Genomic DNA, 21,031 nt, shown 5'->3' on the forward strand with positions numbered 1-21,031 from the left:
GGCTTACAGTGACCTGGTGCAGTGACCTGTAGTGAAAAGGTGCATGAATCTTTTCATGCAGGCTGCAATGGCAGGCCTGCAGACACCTTTTACATGGGTTCCCAAAGGTGGCACAATACATGCTGCAGCCCATGGTGAACCCCTGGTGCCCCAATGCCGTGGGTACCTAGGACTTAAAAGGGGGTACCAGCTTCCCATCCCAATTGTGGGTATGCATAGTCCAAAGCAATCAATTTTAGAGGGAGAGAGCACAATCACTGGGGTCCTGGTTAGCAGGATCCTAGTGAAAACAGTCCAAACACAGTGACAGCAGGCAAAAAGTGGGGGTAACTATGCCAAAAAGAGGGTACTTTACCACAAACGCATTATCTGAAAGAGACAAGATCTAGCCGCAAATTATTTACTTTAGAATCTTCCCAGGTGTGAGTCTGGATCAGGAAACTGTTTTCCCTTAGCACATGTGTGTGTCGAAAGAGGGCGTTGCGTGAGTCCGTCTCGACATCATCCACGGGATGTCACATCAGCAGAGTCTATATAACACCATTGCCAATTTCAGTTTATTCCGTGACTATTTTCTGCGCTTAAAAGGTGGAGTAACATATAGAAACTGCCTATCAAAACAGTGTGCTAGAACAAAAGACACCCTTGTGTCAAGTAATCACAGACTTTTAAGATCAAGGTGTAGATTTCCAAAATGAAATCTCTGAGACCACAAAGGACTCAGTACGCAGAGCGGGGGGATGGGCGGGTCGTTACAGAGTCTGTGGCTAAATCCAGTCTTTACCAGATAACGCAATACTGAAGGTAAATCAGTTTGTCTGATAGAGACATCTAGCCGCAGATACCTTAGTTTAGAATCAGATACCAAAGCATAGTAACCCAGAGGAGGGACTGAGACCTTCAAAAAAGTCTCTGAGTATCAGAAAATCAGACTAGAGCAAGAGAAAAAGATCAGACAATAATAATAAAGATGAGTAATGTAGGAAGCTGGGTCTGTATATATTATACCAAAGTGATATAGGCCCTCATTACAACATTGGTGGTAAATGGCGCCTACCGCCGTGCAGAAGACCGCCAACCCACTGCTGCGGCTGCAGAATTCCGCTACAGCTATTACGACCCACAGGCCGGAATCTGCCAAAATCCAGACACCCACACAAGTCCGCCACACCAAAGTCAGTGATAAACTGGCGGTAACAAAACCTCCACCTTCACGCCAACAGGAATACGCCCACACTATCACGACCCACAAATCCATGCAGCAGTCTTTCAACCGCGGTATTCCATTGGTGGCACACCCCCCCTCGCTCAAAATACACACAAATTTACAAAACACAACCACATTAGACAATTCAAAATACACACAACTGATACACATACACACACGACTCCCACACACCCAATACAATATAAAACACCCACCCACATCACCCACAAACCCCTACAACAAAAATAGAGAAAGAAGCACAGAGAGAGACACCACTATCAACAATACTAGCATCCACAGGCACACACCATCATTACTCACACAACATCCACGCACCCCAGACAACACACACAAACACATCCCCTCACACATCACAACACACACCACCCTACACATCACCCACACCACATCATGGCACCGCAAAGAAACCCCAGGTTCTCTGAGGAGGAGCTCAGGGTCATGGTGGACGAAATCGTCCGGGTAGAGCCACAGCTATTGGGATCACAGGTGCAGCACACCTTCATAGCTAGGAAGATGGAGCTATGGCGCAGAATCGTAGACAGGGTCTACGCAGTGGGACAGCACCCAAGAACACTGGATGACATCAGGAAGAGGTGGAACGACCTATGGGGGAAGGTGCGTTCTGTGGTCTCAAGACACCAGATTGCAGTTCAGAGGACTGGCGGCGGACCCCCACCTCCTCCTCCACAACTAACAACATGGGAGGAGCAGGTCTTGGCTATACTGCATCCTGAGGGCCTCGCAGGAGTAGCAGGAGGAATGGACTCTGGTAAGTCAAATCTTAACTATTACATCCCCCACCCTACCTGCAAGCTATCACATACCCCACCCTCACCCCCATCACTCCAACACCTCACATGTGCCCCACAATCACAACCCACACATCCCAATACCAAGCCCTGCATGCAACAACAAAGCATGGACACCCATCACCAAAGCATCTCAACTACAAATACCCACACAGACCCAAACCAAGTATCACACAAGGTCCTAGACAAGAATGCAAGCACTGGAGTACAGGGTCACCCACCCATTGCACACGATGGCACACACAGATACAATAATCATGCCTTTATACCCCTGCAGGACCCCTACCCAACGTCACCGGACAGGAAGTTCCAGACATGTCCACTCCCCCCACAGAAGAGGCCCACAGTTATGACAGCAGCTCTGTCCAACTGGATCAAGATGACCAGCTCGGCCCATCTGGGACCTCGGGACAGTCAGTTCCCCTCACACTGGCACATGCCACCACAGAGCCTCCCCCCTCAGGAAACACCAGCACAGCAGCCTCCCAGCAGGCCCATCCCTCTGTCCCCAGGACACGTCAAGCAGCAGTGTGTCCACCACTACAGGGAACCCAGGAAAACCCACCAACCCAAGAAAATCAGGGACCTGGGGGCAGTGGCAGTGGGCACACGGTTCTGGGGACAGAGGTACAGGATAACAGGGGAACGGGGAGGACAGCTGTGCCACAGGAGGAGGGCAGGCCCAGGGAACCCACTCTCCACGAAGCCTTCTCCAACATCATGGGAGCGTACCATCATTCCCAGGAGACGATGGCAACGTTACTGGACAAGTTTCAGGAGACCCAGCAGCTGCAGGAGGAACAGTATCTGGGGATCAGGGAGGAACTTAAGTCCATCAACACCACCCTGGTCACCATTTTAGGGGTGCTGAAGGACCTTGTGGACACCAAGAGGGACACTGTGGCACAACAAGGGGCCCCTGACACTAGCCTGGATGATGAACAGCCCACCACCTCCGCCGGCGCTAGTGGACAGGAGGCACCACCACAGGACCATGACACCAGCACCCCACCCCCTGCAGATGGAGAACTACCCAGCAAACGGTCCCTGAGATCCAGGACAAAGACAGAGGACAATGCCAAGTCCCCCGCCAGGAAATTAGACCACCCTGAATGTCATCCTTCTGTCCCACTTTGTCACCCTGTCCATCCATCAACTGCCCTAGCTCCACTTCCTATGCCACTTTGGACAATTGTAGGAGGCTGGCCTGGCTTGTAGTGGGTACCAAGGGGTACTTACACTCTTTACCAGGTCCAGTTATCCCTCATTAGTGTAGAAGAGGTGTTTCTAGCAGCTTAGGCTGATAGAAGGTAGCTATAGCAGGGCAGCTTAGGCTGAACTAGGAGACATGCAAACCTCCTACTATACCACTGGTGTCATATGCACAATATCATAAGAAAACACAATACACAGATATACTAAAAATAAATGTACTTTATTTTTATGACAATATGTCAAAAGTATCTCAGTGAGTACCCTCAGTATGAGGATGCCAAATATACACAAGATATATGTACACAATACCAAAAATATGCAGTAATAGCAAAAGGAAGTAATGCAAGCAATGTAAAGTTACAGTAGATTGCAATAGGAGCACATAGGTATAGGGGTAACACAAACAATATACTCCAAAAGTGGAATGCGAACCACAAATGGGCCCCAAACCTATGTGAGCTTGTAGAGGGTCGCTCGGACTGTAAGAAAACAGTGAGGGTTAGAAAAATAGCCCACCCCAAGACCCTGAAAAGTAGGTGTAAAGTGCACCTATATCCCCCAGAGAGCACTGAAGTCGTGATAGAGGGATTCTGCAAGGAAGACCAACACCAGCAATGCAACAACAGTGGATTTCCAGACCTGAGTACCTGTGAAACAAGGGGACCATGTCCAAGAGTCGCGACAATGTCGAGGGAGGGCAGATGCCCAGGAAATGCCAGCGAAGGGTGCAAAGAAGCTGCCTCCGGATGGTAGAAGCAGTGGATTCTGCAAGAACGAAAAGGACTAGAAACTTCCCCTTTGGAGGATGGATGTCCGACGTCGTGAAGAAGCTTGCAGAGGTGTTCCCACGCAGAAAGACCGCAAACAACCCTTGCTAGCTGCAAGGGTTACGGTTAGGGTTTTTGGATGCTGCTGTGGCCCAGGAGGGACCAGGATGTCACCACTTGGATGAGGAGACAGAGGGGGGGCCCAGCAAGTCAGAAGCAGGCAGCACCCGCAGAAGTACCGGAACAGGCACTTGGAAGAAGAGTGAACTGGAGTCCACCCGAAGTCAGAAAAGGGAGTCCCATGACGCCGGAGGACAACTCAGAAGGTTGTGCACTGCAGGTTAGAGTGTCGGGGACCCAGGCTTGGCTGTGCACAAAGGAAATCCTGGAAGAGTGCACAGGAGCCAGAGCAGCTGCAAATCACGTTTTTACCCAGCAATGCAGTCTAGCGTGGGGAGGCAAGGACTTACCTCCACCAAACTTGGACTGAAGAGTCACTGGACTGTGGGAGTCACTTGGACAGAATTGCTGAGTTCCAGGGACCACGCTCGTCGTGCTGAGAGGAGACCCAGAGGACAGGTGATGCAGTCTTTTGTTGCCTGCGGTTGCAGGGGGAAGATTCCGTCGACCCACAGGAGATTTCTTCAGAGCTCCTGGTGCAGAAAGGAGGCAGGCTACCCCCAGAGCATGCACCACCAGGAAACAGTCGAGAAGGCGGCAGGATGAGCGATACAAGGTTGCAGTAGTCGTCTTTGCTACTTTGTTGCGGTTTTGCAGGCGTCCTGAGCAGTCAGCGGTCGATCCTTTGGCAGAAGGTGAAGAGAGAAGTGCAGAGGAACTCTGGTGAGCTCTTGCATTCGGTATCTGAAGAATTCCCCAAGCCAGAAAAGGAAGTTTGGCTACCTAGAAAGGAGGATAGGCTAGTAACACAGGTAAGAGCCTATCAGAAGGAGTCTCTGACGTCACCTGCTGGCCCTGGCCACTCAGAGCAGTCCAGTGTGCCAGCACACCTCTGAATTCAAGATGGCGGAGGTCTGGGGCACGCTGTAGGAGCTCTGGGCACCTCCTCTGGGAGGTGCAGGTCAGGGGAGTGGTCACTCCCCTTTCCTTTGTCCAGTTTTGCGCCAGAGCAGGTCTGGGGGATCCCTAAACCGGTGTAGACTGGTTATGCAGAGATGGGCACCATCTGTGCCCATCAAAGCATTTCCGGAGGCTGGGGGATGCTACTCCTCCCCAGCCCTGACACCTTTTTCCAAAGGGAGAGGGTGTAACACCCTCTCTCTGAGGAAGTCCTTTGTTCTGCCTTCCTGGGCCAGGCCTGGTGTAGGAGGCTGGACTGGCTTGTAGTGAGTACCAAGGGGTACTTGCACCTTGCACCAGGCCCAGTTATCCCTTATTAGTGTATAGGGTGTCTAGCAGCTTAGGCTGATAGATAATGGTAGCTTAGCAGAGCAGCTCAGGCTGAACTAGGAGACGTGTGAAGCTACTACAGTACCACTTAGTGTCATATGCACAATATCATAAGAAAACACAATACACAGTTATACTAAAAATAAAGGTACTTTATTTTTATGACAATATGCCAAAGTATCTTAGAGTGTACCCTCAGTGAGAGGATAGGAAATATACACAAGATATATATACACAATAGCAAAAATATGCAGTATAGTCTTAGAAAACAGTGCAAACAATGTATAGTTACAATAGGATGCAATGGGGAAACATAGGGATAGGGGCAACACAAACCATATACTCCAAAAGTGGAATGCGAACCACGAATGGACCCCAAACCTATGTGACCTTGTAGAGGGTCGCTGGGACTATTAGAAAATAGTGAGAGTTAGAAAAATAACCCTCCCCAAGACCCTGAAAAGTGAGTGCAAAGTGCACTAAAGTTCCCCTAAGGACAAAATAGTCGTGTTAGAGGGAAAATGCAAGGAAAACACAAATCAGCAATGCAACAACGATGGATTCCTGACTGAGGGTACCTGTGGAACAAGGGGACCAAGTCCAAAAGTCACAAGCAACTCGGAGATGGGCAGATGCCCAAGAAATGCCAGTGGTTGGTGCAAAGAAGCTCTTACTAGGCTGAAGAACTGTGAATACTGCAGGAACGACAAGGGCTAGAGACTTTCCCTTTGGAGGATGGATCCGCCACGCCTTGGAGAGTCGTGCAGAAGTGTTTTCCCGCCGGATGGACGCCAACAAGCCTTGCTACACGCAAATCGTGCATTTGGCGTTTTTGGACGCTGCTGGGGCCCAGGAGGGACCAGGAGGTCGCAAATTGGACCTGCAGAGAGAGGGGACGTCGAGCAAGACAAAGAGCCCTCATTAAAGCAGGTAGCACCCAGAGAAGTGCCAGAAACAGGCACTACGAGGATGCATGAAACGGTGCTCGCCGAAGTTGCACAAAGGAGTCCCACGTCGCCGGAGACCAACTTAGAAAGTCGTGCAATGCAGGTTAGAGTGCCGTGGACCCAGGCTTGGCTGTGCACGAAGGATTTCCGCCGGAAGTGCACAGGGGCCGGAGTAGCTTGCAAAGTCGCGGTTCCCAGCAATGCAGCCCAGCGAGGTGAGGCAAGGACTTACCTCCACCAAACTTGGGCTGAAGAGTCACTGGACTGTGGGGGTCACTTGGACGGTGTCGCTGGATTCGAGGGACCTCGCTCGTCGTGCTGAGAGGAGACCCAAGGGACCGGTAATGCAGCTTTTTGGTGCCTGAAGTTGCAGGGGGAAGATTCCGTCGACCCACGGGAGATTTCTTCGGAGCTTCTGGTGCAGAGAGGAGGCAGACTACCCCCACAGCATGCACAAGCAGGAAAACAGTCGAGAAGGCGGCAGGATCAGCGTTACAGAGTTGCAGTAGTCGTCTTTGCTACTATGTTGCAGGTTTGCAGGCTTCCAGCGCGGTCAGCGGTCGATTCCTTATCAGAAGGTGAAGAGGGAGATGCAGAGGAACTCGGCTGAGCTCATGCATTCGTTATCTAAAGTTTCCCCAGAGACAGAGACCCTAAATAGCCAGAAAAGAGGGTTTGGCTACCTAGGAGAGAGGAAAGGCTACTAACACCTGAAGGAGCCTATCAGCAGGAGTCTCTGACGTCACCTGGTGGCACTGGCCACTCAGAGCAGTCCAGTGTGCCAGCAGCACCTCTGTTTCCAAGATGGCAGAGGTCTGGAGCACACTGGAGGAGCTCTGGACACCTCCCAGGGGAGGTGCAGGTCAGGGGAGTGGTCACTCCCCTTTCCTTTGTCCAGTTTCGCGCCAGAGCAGGGGCTAAGGGGTCCCTGAACCGGTGTAGACTGGCTTATGCAGAATTGGGCACATCTGTGCCCAACAAAGCATTTCCAGAGGCTGGGGGAGGCTACTCCTCCCCTGCCTTCACACCATTTTCCAAAGGGAGAGGGTGTCACACCCTCTCTCAGAGGAAGTTCTTTGTTCTGCCATCCTGGGCCAGGCCTGGCTGGACCCCAGGAGGGCAGCTGCCTGTCTGAGGGGTTGGCAGCAGCAGCAGCTGCAGTGAAACCCCAGGAAGGGCAGTCTGGCAGTACCAGGGTCTGTGCTACAGACCACTGGGATCATGGAATTGTACCAACAATGCCAGGATGGCATAGAGGGGGCAATTCCATGATCATAGACATGTTACATGGCCATATTCGGAGTTACCATGGTGAAGCTACATATAGGTAGTGACCTATATGTAGTGCACGCGTGTAATGGTGTCCCCGCACTCACAAAGTTCAGTGAATTGGCTCTGAACAATGTGGGGGCACCTTGGCTAGTGCCAGGGTGCCCTCACACTAAGTAACTTTGCACCTAACCTTTACTAGGTAAAGGTTAGACATATAGGTGACTTATAAGTTACTTAAGTGCAGTGTAAAATGGCTGTGAAATAACGTGGACGTTATTTCACTCAGGCTGCAGTGGCAGGCCTGTGTAAGAATTGTCAGAGCTCCCTATGGGTGGCAAAAGAAATGCTGCAGCCCATAGGGATCTCCTGGAACCCCAATACCCTGGGTACCTCAGTACCATATACTAGGGAATTATAAGGGTGTTCCAGTAAGCCAATGTAAATTGGTAAAAATGGTCACTAGCCTTTTAGTGACAATTTGAAAGTAATGAGAGAGCATAACCACTGAGGTTCTGGTTAGCAGAGCCTCAGTGAGACAGTTAGGCACCACACAGGGAACACATACATGCACACCTATGAGCACTGGGGCCCTGTGTGACAGGGTCCCAGTGACACATACATATAGGCCACAAACCTATGAGCACTGGGGTCCTGACCAGCAGGATCCCAGTGACACATAACAAACATACTGAAACCATAGTGTTTTTACTATGAGCACTGAGGCCTGGCTATCAGGATCCCAGTGAGACAGTGAAAACAGTGACAAACACCCTGACATACACTCACAAACAGGCCAAAAGTGAGGGTAAAAAGGCTAGAAAGAGGCTACCTTCTCACACAACCCCCCCCCCCCAAACGAAGGACAATAAGGCTAACCTTGGCCAGTTGAGACTTTATTGTCTAAGTGGTGATAAGTAGAGAGTAGCTCTGCAATAGACTGGTTACTCCCTTTATCATCCACTATATGGTTACTTCCCTGTGGGGATGTAAACCACCCTGTTTGAAGTTCTTTAGCTAAGCAACAATGTGAAGATGTATTTTCAGAGTTTCTATCAGTAAGTTTTAGTTTAGAGCAGTGGGAATTGTCCACTGAACCTATTTGTAGTGATGGAAATGCCAGACAGGGATGCTGTCTCAGAAAAGCCATAGCTGGGCAAAAACTTTGTCCATCTGGCTGGAAGAGAGAACAGGGATGCTGTTTCTCTTGAGTTGGAGCAGGGCAGGGATGCTGTCCTATGAGCTCCACACTAGGGCAGGGATGCTGTCCTAAGTGTTGTGAGGTAGTGCAGGGTTTCTGCACTAAAGTTTCTCTGGGAGGGTTGGAGGGATGCTCCATGTTAACTAAAATGGTGCTGTTTTTCTCACCAATGTTAGTTATCCCACAGAGAGGTACTTCCACCTCAGGGAGTCCAGCTTTGCCAGCTGATGATTCCCTTGGAACAGGTGCCACCCCAGGAGAGGTTTCTCCCACCACAGGAATAGTATCCTGAATGGTAGGGTGGTTAGGGGATACTGTGATACCCTTTTTACCTGTTGATGGAGAGGGATCCTGAGTTTTCAGGCCTTCTCTCCTTTGCTTTTTCATTTCACTTGAAATGAGAGGGAACAATTCCTCAGGGATGCCCAGCATGGCTGCATGGGCATAAAACTCTACATCAGCCCAACCTGAGGCCTCTAGGTCATTACCTAAGAGACAGTCTACAGGTAAGCTAGGTGATACCACCACCTGCTTAGGGCCAGTAACTCCACCCCAACTAAACTGAATTATAGCTAAGGGAAGAAACTTAGTGGAGTTATGGACATCAATAATCTTATACTGTTGTCCAATGATGTGTTGTTCAGGAGGCACTAGGTTTTCAGTCACCAAAGTGAAACTGGCACCTGTGTCCCTGTAGGCCAAGGCCTCAACACCATTTATTGAAACTGTCTGCCTGTACTTATCCATTGTAAGGGGACAAGCAGCCAGTGTGGCAAGGCCAATGCCACTAGGTGTGACAGAAACTGTCTTGGGACTGATTACCCCAGTTTCTACTATGGACCCAAAAGTGAACCCAACTACACCCTTTGCTTGACTGTTGCCAGCAGTCCCACCACTAGTACCACTACTGCTAGGGGCACTAGAGCTTGATGTATTAGTGGTGGTAGGCTCAGGGGGTTTACCTGGACAGGACTTATCCCCTGGCCTATGGCCTCTATTTTTACACACAAAGCACCAAGGCTTTTTAATGTGTGCAGGTTGGGAAGAAGAGGAAGAATTTGTTTTATCCCCACCCTCTGAAGAGTGTTTAAGATTTGAAGTGGGATCTTTGGTTTTACCCTTATCCCCATGCTTATCTTGAGATTTTTCACCATCTTTCTTCTTATTGCCATCTTTGTCACCCCCTGTATGAACTTTTCTGTTCACCCTTGTTCTGACCCATTTGTCTGCCTTCTTTCCCAATTCTTGGGGAGAGGTCAGATCAGAGTCTACCAGGTACTGGTGCAACAAATCAGACACACAATTATTAAGTATATGCTCTCTCAGGATTGTGTTATACAGGCTTTCATAATCAGTAACTTTACTGCCATGTAACCACCCCTCCAAGGCCTTCACTGAATGGTCAATGAAATCAACCCAGTCTTGTGAAGACTCCTTTTTGGTCTTTCTGAACTTTATCCTGTACTGTTCAGTGGTTAAGCCATAACCATCCAGGAGTGCATTCTTAAGAACTGTAAAATTATTGGCATCACTTTCTTTCACAGTAAGGAGTCTATTCCTACCCTTTCCACTAAATGATAGCCATAGGATAGCAGCCCACTGCTTTTGAGGGACATCCTGTACAGCACAGGCCCTCTCAAGTGCAGCAAACCACTTGTTAATGTCATCCCCCTCCTTATAAGGGGGAACTATCTTGTGCAGATTCCTGGAATCATGCTCTTTTGCAGGATGACTATGGGGAATACTGCTGCTGCCACCATGGGTATCTAAACCCAACTTCTGTCTTTCCTTCTCTAATTCTAAAGACTGTCTATCCAAATCCAGCTGTTGCTTCTTGAGCTTCAGTCTGGTTTGTTCCACTCTCAATCTATTGAGCTCCCTTTCTAACAATCTGTCATCAGGGTGGGTGGGAGGGACATTTCTAGATACAGAGGTATGATGGGAATGAACAGAAGGAGACCTGTCCCTTACAGAGGGCACCCTAACAGCTTGGCTACCAGCATAATGTGAGATCACATCATCAGTATGGTGTGATTCAACCTTTGTACCAACTATGCTAGACTGTCTAGTAATGGGCAGGCTGAGAAGTTTCTTTCCTGAACCTTTTCCTGGGGGAGTCCCTGGATCAGATTGAGAACCATTAGCTACTTTTTCTACAGATTGGGCACTTATGGCCTTATCCTGTACTCTAAGCATATTAATTAACAGTTCTAAGGAAGGATTCTTCCCTACACTCAAACCTCTCTCTATGCAGAGACTCCTTGCTCCTTTCCAGCTAAGGTGATCATATGCAAGTTTGGACAGTTCAACATTTTTTCCTGTGCCAGACATTTTTTAGAGAGAGTTAAAGTGATAGAAAAAGAGGAAAAAGTTTTCAGAACTTTTTGGAAAGACAGAAAAAACTTTTTAAACTTTTAAGAACTTTTTGAAAGTTTAGAAGTACTTTTCAGCACTTAGAAAAGAGTGAAAAGAGGAAATGCAAAACTTTTTGGCTATGTGTATATACACTGACCTTGTTTTGTATATTTTTCTCTTATGAAAAGTACAATGACAAGAGTGGTAAGTAGTCTCAAGCACTTATCCCACCACTGCACAACCAATGTAGGAGGCTGGACTGGCTTGTAGTGAGTACCAAGGGGTACTTGCACCTTGCACCTTGCACCAGGCCCAGTTATCCCTTATTAGTGTATAGGGTGTCCAGCAGCTTAGGCTGATAGATAATGGTAGCTTAGCAGAGCAGCTCAGGCTGAACTAGGAGACGTGTGAAGCTACTACAGTACCACTTAGTGTCATATGCACAATATCATAAGAAAACACAATACACAGTTATACTAAAAATAAAGGTACTTTATTTTTATGACAATATGCCAAAGTATCTTAGAGTGTACCCTCAGTGAGAGGATAGGAAATATACACAAGATATATATACACAATAGCAAAAATATGCAGTATAGTCTTAGAAAACAGTGCAAACAATGTATAGTTACAATAGGATGCAATGGGGAAACATAGGGATAGGGGCAACACAAACCATATACTCCAAAAGTGGAATGCGAACCACGAATGGACCCCAAACCTATGTGACCTTGTAGAGGGTCGCTGGGACTATTAGAAAATAGTGAGAGTTAGAAAAATAACCCTCCCCAAGACCCTGAAAAGTGAGTGCAAAGTGCACTAAAGTTCCCCTAAGGACAAAATAGTCGTGTTAGAGGGAAAATGCAAGGAAAACACAAATCAGCAATGCAACAACGATGGATTCCTGACTGAGGGTACCTGTGGAACAAGGGGACCAAGTCCAAAAGTCACAAGCAACTCGGAGATGGGCAGATGCCCAAGAAATGCCAGCGGTTGGTGCAAAGAAGCTCTTACTAGGCTGAAGAACTGTGAATACTGCAGGAACGACAAGGGCTAGAGACTTCCCCTTTGGAGGATGGATCCCCCACGCCTTGGAGAGTCGTGCAGAAGTGTTTTCCCGCCAGATGGACGCCAACAAGCCTTGCTACACGCAAATCGTGCGTTTGGCGTTTTTGGACACTGCTGGGGCCCAGGAGGGACCAGGAGGTCGCAAATTGGACCTGCTGAGAGAGGAGACGACGAGCAAGACAAAGAGCCCTCACGGAAGCAGGTAGCACCCGGAGAAGTGCCAGAAACAGGCACTACGAGGATGCGTGAAACGGTGCTCGCCGAAGTTGCACAAAGGAGTCCCACGTCGCCGGAGACCAACTTAGAAAGTCGTGCAATGCAGGTTAGAGTGCCGTGGACCCAGGCTTGGATGTGCACGAAGGATTTCTGCCGGAAGTGCACAGGGGCCGGAGTAGCTTGCAAAGTCGCGGTTCCCAGCAATGCAGCCCAGCGAGGTGAGGCAAGGACTTACCTCCACCAAACTTGGGCTGAAGAGTCACTGGACTGTGGGGGTCACTTGGACGGTGTCGCTGGATTCGAGGGACCTCGCTCGTCGTGCTGAGAGGAGACCCAAGGGACCGGTAATGCAGCTTTTTGGTGCCTGCGGTTGCAGGGGGAAGATTCCGTCGACCCACGGGAGATTTCTTCGGAGCTTCTGGTGCAGAGAGGAGGCAGACTACCCCCACAGCATGCACAAGCAGGAAAACAGTCGAGAAGGCGGCAGGATCAGCGTTACAGAGTTGCAGTAGTCGTCTTTGCTACTATGTTGCAGGTTTGCAGGCTTCCAGCGCGGTCAGCGGTCGATTCCTTATCAGAAGGTGAAGAGGGAGATGCAGAGGAACTCGGCTGAGCTCATGCATTCGTTATCTAAAGTTTCCCCAGAGACAGAGACCCTAAATAGCCAGAAAAGAGGGTTTGGCTACCTAGGAGAGAGGAAAGGCTACTAACACCTGAAGGAGCCTATCAGCAGGAGTCTCTGACGTCACCTGGTGGCACTGGCCACTCAGAGCAGTCCAGTGTGCCAGCAGCACCTCTGTTTCCAAGATGGCAGAGGTCTGGAGCACACTGGAGGAGCTCTGGACACCTCCCAGGGGAGGTGCAGGTCAGGGGAGTGGTCACTCCCCTTTCCTTTGTCCAGTTTCGCGCCAGAGCAGGGGCTAAGGGGTCCCTGAACCGGTGTAGACTGGCTTATGCAGAATTGGGCACATCTGTGCCCAACAAAGCATTTCCAGAGGCTGGGGGAGGCTACTCCTCCCCTGCCTTCACACCATTTTCCAAAGTGAGAGGGTGTCACACCCTCTCTCAGAGGAAGTTCTTTGTTCTGCCATCCTGGGCCAGGCCTGGCTGGACCCCAGGAGGGCAGCTGCCTGTCTGAGGGGTTGGCAGCAGCAGCAGCTGCAGTGAAACCCCAGGAAGGGCAGTCTGGCAGTACCAGGGTCTGTGCTACAGACCACTGGGATCATGGAATTGTACCAACAATGCCAGGATGGCATAGAGGGGGCAATTCCATGATCATAGACATGTTACATGGCCATATTCGGAGTTACCATGGTGAAGCTACATATAGGTAGTGACCTATATGTAGTGCACGCGTGTAATGGTGTCCCCGCACTCACAAAGTTCAGTGAATTGGCTCTGAACAATGTGGGGGCACCTTGGCTAGTGCCAGGGTGCCCTCACACTAAGTAACTTTGCACCTAACCTTTACTAGGTAAAGGTTAGACATATAGGTGACTTATAAGTTACTTAAGTGCAGTGTAAAATGGCTGTGAAATAACGTGGACGTTATTTCACTCAGGCTGCAGTGGCAGGCCTGTGTAAGAATTGTCAGAGCTCCCTATGGGTGGCAAAAGAAATGCTGCAGCCCATAGGGATCTCCTGGAACCCCAATACCCTGGGTACCTCAGTACCATATACTAGGGAATTATAAGGGTGTTCCAGTAAGCCAATGTAAATTGGTAAAAATGGTCACTAGCCTTTTAGTGACAATTTGAAAGTAATGAGAGAGCATAACCACTGAGGTTCTGGTTAGCAGAGCCTCAGTGAGACAGTTAGGCACCACACAGGGAACACATACATGCACACCTATGAGCACTGGGGCCCTGTGTGACAGGGTCCCAGTGACACATACATATAGGCCACAAACCTATGAGCACTGGGGTCCTGACCAGCAGGATCCCAGTGACACATAACAAACATACTGAAACCATAGTGTTTTCACTATGAGCACTGAGGCCTGGCTATCAGGATCCCAGTGAGACAGTGAAAACAGTGACAAACACCCTGACATACACTCACAAACAGGCCAAAAGTGGGGGTAACAAGGCTAGAAAGAGGCTACCTTCTCACACCTGGCTGGACCCCAGGAGGGCAGAAACCTGTCTGAGGGGTTGGCAGCAGCAGCAGCTGCAGTGAAACCCGGTGAAAGGTAGTTTGGCAGTACCCGGGTCTGTGCTAGAGACTCGGGGATCATGGAATTGTCTCCCCAATGCCAGAATGGCATTGGGGTGACAATTCCATGATCTTAGACATGTTACATGGCCATGTTCGGAGTTACCATTGTGACGCTATACATAGGTAGTGACCTATGTATAGTGCACGCATGAAATGGTGTCCCCGCACTCACAAAGTCCGGGGAATTTGCCCTGAACGATGTGGGGGCACCTTGGCTAGTGCCAGGGTGCCCACACACTAAGTAACTTTGCACCCAACCTTCAGCAGGTGAAGGTTAGACACATAGGCGACTTATAAGTTACTTAAGTGCAGTGGTAAATGGCTGTGAAATAACATGGACGTTATTTCACTCAGGCTGCAGTGGCAGGCCTGTGTAAGAATTGTCAGAGCTCCCTATGGGTGGCAAAAGAAATGCTGCAGCCCATAGGGATCTCCTGGAACCCCAATACCCTGGGTATCTCAGTACCATATACTAGGGAATTATAAGGGTGTTCCAGTATGCCAATGTGAATTGGTGAAATTGGTCACTAGCCTGTTAGTGACAATTTGGAAAGCAGAGAGAGCATAACCACTGAGGTTCTGGTTAGCAGAGCCTCAGTGAGACAGTTAGGCATCACACAGGGAACACATACATATAGGCCACAAACTTATGAGCACTGGGGTCCTGGCTAGCAGGGTCCCAGTGACACATAACAAACATACTGAAAACATAGGGTTTTCACTATGAGCACTGGGCCCTGGCTAGCAGGATCCCAGTGAGACAGTGAAAACACTCTGACATATACTCACAAACAGGCCAAAAGTGGGGGTAACAAGGGGCTAGAAAGAGGCTACTTTCTCACACAACCCCCCCCCCCACCCCAAACGAACAACAATAAGGTTAACCTTGGCCAGTTGAGACTTTATTGTCTAAGTGGTGATAAGTGGAGAGTAGCTCTGCAATAGACTGGTTACTCCCTTTATCATCCACTATATGGTTACTTCCCTGTGGGGATGTAAACCACCCTGTTTGAAGTTTTTTAGCTAACCAACAATGTGAAGAAATATTTTCAGAGTTTCTATCAATAAGTTTTAGTTTAGAACAATGGGAACTGTCCACTGAACCTATTTCTAGTGATGAGAATGCCAAACAGGGATGCTGTCTCAGTAAAGCCAAAGCTGGGCAAAAACTTTGTCCATATGGCTGTAAGAGAGAACAGGGATGCTTTTTCTATTGAGTTGGAGCAGGGCAGGGATGCTGTCCTATGAGCTCCACACTAGGGCAGGACTGCTGTCCTAAGTGTTGTGAGGCAGTGCAGGGTTTCTGCACTAAAGTTTCTCTGGGAGGGTTGGAGTGATGCTCCATATTAACTAAAATGGTGCTCTTTTTCTCACCAATATTAGTTATCCCACAGAGAGGTACTTCTACCCCAGGGAGTACAGCTATGCCAGCTGATGATTCCCTTGGTACAGGTGCCACCCCAGGAGAGGTTTCTCCCACCACAGGAATGGTATCCTGAATGGCAGGGTGGTTAGGGGATACTGTGATACCCTTTTTACCTGTTGTTGGAGAGGGATCCTGAGTTTTCAGGCCTTTTTCTCTCCTTTGCTTTTTCATTTCAGTAGAAATGAGAGGGAACAATTCCTCAGGGATACCCAGCATGGCTGCATGGGTATAAAACTCTACCTCAGCCCAACCTGAGATCTCTAGGTCATTACCTAAGAGACAGTCTATAGGTAAGCTAGGTGATACTACCACCTGCTTAGGGCCAGTATCTCCACCCCAACTAAGCTGAACTATAGCTTGGGGAAGAAACTTAGTGGAGTTATGGGCATCAATAATCTTGTACTGTTGTCCAATGATGTGTTGTTCAGGAGGCACTAGGTTTTCGGTCACCAAAGTGATACTGGCACCTGTGTCCCTGTAGGCTTGGGCCTCAACACCATTTATTGAAACTGTCTGCCTGTACTTATCCATTGTAAGGGGACAAGCAGCCAGTGTGGCAAGGCCAATGCCACTAGGTGTGACAGAAACTGTGTTGGGACTGACTACCCCAGTTTCTATGATGGACCCATAAGTGAACCCAACTACACCCTTAGTTTGACTGTTGCCAACAGTCCTACCACTATTACCACTACTGCTAGGGGCACTAGAGTTTGATGTATTAGTGGTGGTTGGCTCAGGGGGTTTACCTGGACAGGACTTATTCCCTTGCCAATGGCCTTTATTTTTACACACATAGCACCAAGGCTTTTTAATGTGTGTATGTTGTGAAGAAGAGGAAGAATGTGATTTATCCCCTCCCCCTGAAGAGTGTTTAGGATGTGAAGAAGGATCTTTGGTTTTACCCTTATCCCCATGCTTATCCTGAGATTTCTCACCATCTTTTTCTTGCCCTCCTTGTCACCCCGTGTATGAACTTTTCTCTTCACTCTTGTTCTGACCCATTTGTCTGCCTTCTTTGCCAATTCTTGGGGAGAAGTCAGATCTGAGTCCACTAGATATTGGTGTAACAAATCAGACACACAGTTATTCAGTATATGCTCTCTTAGGATCAGATTATACAGGCTTTCATAGTCAGAAACTTTACTGCCATGTAACCACCCCTCCAAGGCCTTTACTGAATAGTCAACAAAGTCTACCCAGTCTTGTGAGGATTCTTTTCTGGTTTCTCTGAACTTAATCCTGTATTGTTCAGTGGTTAAGCCAAATCCATCCAAGAGTGCATTCTTCAAAACTGTAAAATTATTGGCATCACTTTCCTTCGCAGTAAGGAGCCTGTCCCTACCCTTTCCACTGAAAGATAGCCATAGGATAGCAGCCCACTGCCTTTGAGGGACCCCCTGTACCATACATGCCCTCTCAAGTGCAGCAAACCACTTGTTAATGTCATCCCCCTCCTTGTAAGGGGGAACTATCATATGCAGATTCCTAGAATCATGCTCTCTCACAGGATTGCTATCAGGAATACTGCTGCTGCCACCATGGGGTCCAAACCCCAAACTCTGTCTCTCTTTTTCTAAGTCTAGGGATTCCCTGGCTAGAGCCAGCTGTTGCTGTTTAAGCTTCAGCCTGGTCTCTTCCACTCTCAACTTATTGAGTTCCCTTTCTAACATCTTGTCATCAGGGTGGGTGGGTTGGGAATGTTTTGACACAGAAGAAAGATTTGAATGAACAGAGGGAGACCTGTCCCTAACAGTTGGCACTCTAACAACCTGGCCTTCAGGAATAAAACCCTTGCTACTATGATGGGAGCTTCTTATACTACCAGCATTGCTATGAGGTCTGCTAGGGGGCAGGTTAGGAAGGGAACCCTGCAACACGCCTACTGGGGGCTCCCCTGAGTCAGACTGTGAGCTATCTCCTAACTTCTCAATTGAATTACCACCTAAGGCCTTATCATTCTCAATGAGCATGTTAGACAATAATTCTCTAGAAGGGTTCTTTCCAACCACTAAACCTCTATCAATGCAGAGACTCCTTAGGCTCTGAAAGTTAAGGTGGTCATAAGTAGTAATGACCAAATCAAGGGGAGTTCCTACACCAGACATGATAGAAAAAGGTTTAGAGACAGATAAAAGAGAGAAAAAGTTTCAGGACTTTTTAAAGAAACAGAAAAAAACCTTTTTCAACTTTTTAGAAACTTTTTAGAAAGTTTAGGAGTACTTTTCAGCACTTAGCAGATAGTGTAATGTAGGAAAGTACCATCTTGCCTGGCATGTTACCCCCATTGTTCACTGTATAGATGTTGTTTTAGTTGTATGTGTCACTGGGACCCTGCCAGCCAGGGCCCCAGTGCTCATAAGTGTGCCTGAATGTGTTACCTGTGTAGTGACTAACTGTCTCACTGAGGCTCTGCTAATCAGAACCTCAGTGGTTATTGTAGGAGGCTGGACTGGCTTGTAGTGAGTACCAAGGGGTACTTGCACCTTGCACCAGGCCCAGTTATCCCTTATTAGTGTATAGGGTGTCTAGCAGCTTAGGCTGATAGATAATGGTAGCTTAGCAGAGCAGCTTAGGCTGAACTAGGAGACGTGTGAAGCTACTACAGTACCACTTAGTGTCATATGCACAATATCATAAGAAAACACAATACACAGTTATACTAAAAATAAAGGTACTTTATTTTTATGACAATATGCCAAAGTATCTTAGAGTGTACCCTCAGTGAGAGGATAGGAAATATACACAAGATATATATACACAATAGCAAAAATATGCAGTATAGTCTTAGAAAACAGTGCAAACAATGTATAGTTACAATAGGATGCAATGGGGAAACATAGGGATAGGGGCAACACAAACCATATACTCCAAAAGTGGAATGCGAACCACGAATGGACCCCAAACCTATGTAACCTTGTAGAGGGTCGCTGGGACTATTAGAAAATAGTGAGAGTTAGAAAAATAACCCTCCCCAAGACCCTGAAAAGTGAGTGCAAAGTGCACTAAAGTTCCCCTAAGGACAAAGAAGTCGTGTTAGAGGAATAATGCAGGAAAGACACAAACCAACAATGCAACAACTGTGGATTTCCAATCTAGGGTACCTGTGGAACAAGGGGACCAAGTCCAAAAGTCACAAGCAAGTCGGAGATGGGCAGATGCCCAGGAAATGCCAGCTGCGGGTGCAAGGAAGCTTCTACTGGACAGAAGAAGCTGCAGTTTCTGCAAGAACGCAAAGGGCTAGAGATTTCCCCTTTGGAGGACGGATTTCTCTCGCCTTGTAGAGTTGTGCAGAAGTGTTTTCCCGCCGAAAGAACGCCAACAAGCCTTGCTAGCTGCAAATCGTGCGGTTAGCGTTTTTGGATGCTGCTGTGGCCCAGGAGGGACCAGGAGGTCGCAAATTGGACCAGGAGAGAGAGGGGACGTCGAGCAAGAGAATGAACCCTCTTAGCAGCAGGTAGCACCCGGAGAAGTGCCAGAAACAGGCACTACGAGGATGCGTGAAATGGTGTTCACCCGAAGTCGCACAAAGAAGTCCCACGTCGCCGGAGAACAACTTAGGAGGTCGTGCAATGCAGGTTAGAGTGCCGTGGAACCAGGCTGGACTGTGCACAAAGGATTTCCGCCGGAAGTTCACGGAGGCCGGAGTAGCTGCAAAAGTCACGGTTCCCAGCAATGCAGTCTAGCGAGGTGAGGCAAGGACTTACCTCCACGAAACTTGGACTGAAGAGTCACTGGACTGTGGGGGCCACTTGGACAGAGTTGCTGGATTGGAGGGACCTCGCTCGTCGTGCTGAGAGGAGACCAAGGGACCGGTAATGCAGCTTTTTGGTGCCTGCGGTTGCAGGGGGAAGATTCCGTCGACCCACGGGAGATTTCTTCGGAGCTTCTAGTGCAGAGAGGAGGCAGACTACCCCCACAGCATGCACCACCAGGAAAACAGTCGAGAAGGTGGCAGGATCAGCGTTACAGAGTTGCTGTAGTCGTCTTTGCTACTATGTTGCAGTTTTGCAGGCTTCCAGCGCGGTCAGCAGTCGATTCCTTGGTAGAAGGTGAAGAGAGAGATGCAGAGGAACTCGGCTGAGCTCTTGCATTCGTTATCTAAAGTTTCCCCAGAGACAGAGACCCTAAATAGCCAGAAAAGAGGATTTGGCTACTTAGGAGAGAGGATAGGCTAGCAACACCTGAAGGAGCCTATCACAAGGAGTCTCTGACGTCACCTGGTGGCACTGGCCACTCAGAGCAGTCCAGTGTGCCAGCAGCACCTCTGTTTCCAAGATGGCAGAGGTCTGGAGCACACTGGAGGAGCTCTGGACACCTCCCAGGGGAGGTGCAGGTCAGGGGAGTGGTCACTCCCCTTTCCTTTGTCCAGTTTCACGCCAGAGCAGGGCTAAGGGGTCCCCTGAACCGGTGTAGACTGGCTTATGCAGAATTGGGCACATCTGTGCCCAAGAAAGCATTTCCAGAGGCTGGGGGAGGCTACTCCTCCCCTGCCTTCACACCATTTTCCAAAGGGAGAGGGTGTCACACCCTCTCTCAGAGGAAGTTCTTTGTTCTGCCATCCTGGGCCAGGCCTGGCTGGACCCCAGGAGGGCAGATGCCTGTCTGAGGAGTTGGCAGCAGCAGCAGCAGCAGCTGCAGTGAAACCCCAGGAAGGGCAGTTTGGCAGTACTAGGGTCTGTGCTACAGACCACTGGGATCATGGGATTGTGCCAACTATGCCAGGATGGCATAGAGGGGGCAATTCCATGATCATAGACATGTTACATGGCCATATTCGGAGTTACCATTGTGAAGCTACATATAGGTAGTGACCTATATGTAGTGCACGCGTGTAATGGTGTCCCCGCACTCACAAAGTTCAGGGAATTGGCTCTGAACAATGTGGGGGCACCTTGGCTAGTGC

Source organism: Pleurodeles waltl, chromosome 7 (genome assembly GCF_031143425.1).
Source record: "Pleurodeles waltl isolate 20211129_DDA chromosome 7, aPleWal1.hap1.20221129, whole genome shotgun sequence".
Taxonomy (NCBI): domain Eukaryota; kingdom Metazoa; phylum Chordata; class Amphibia; order Caudata; family Salamandridae; genus Pleurodeles; species Pleurodeles waltl.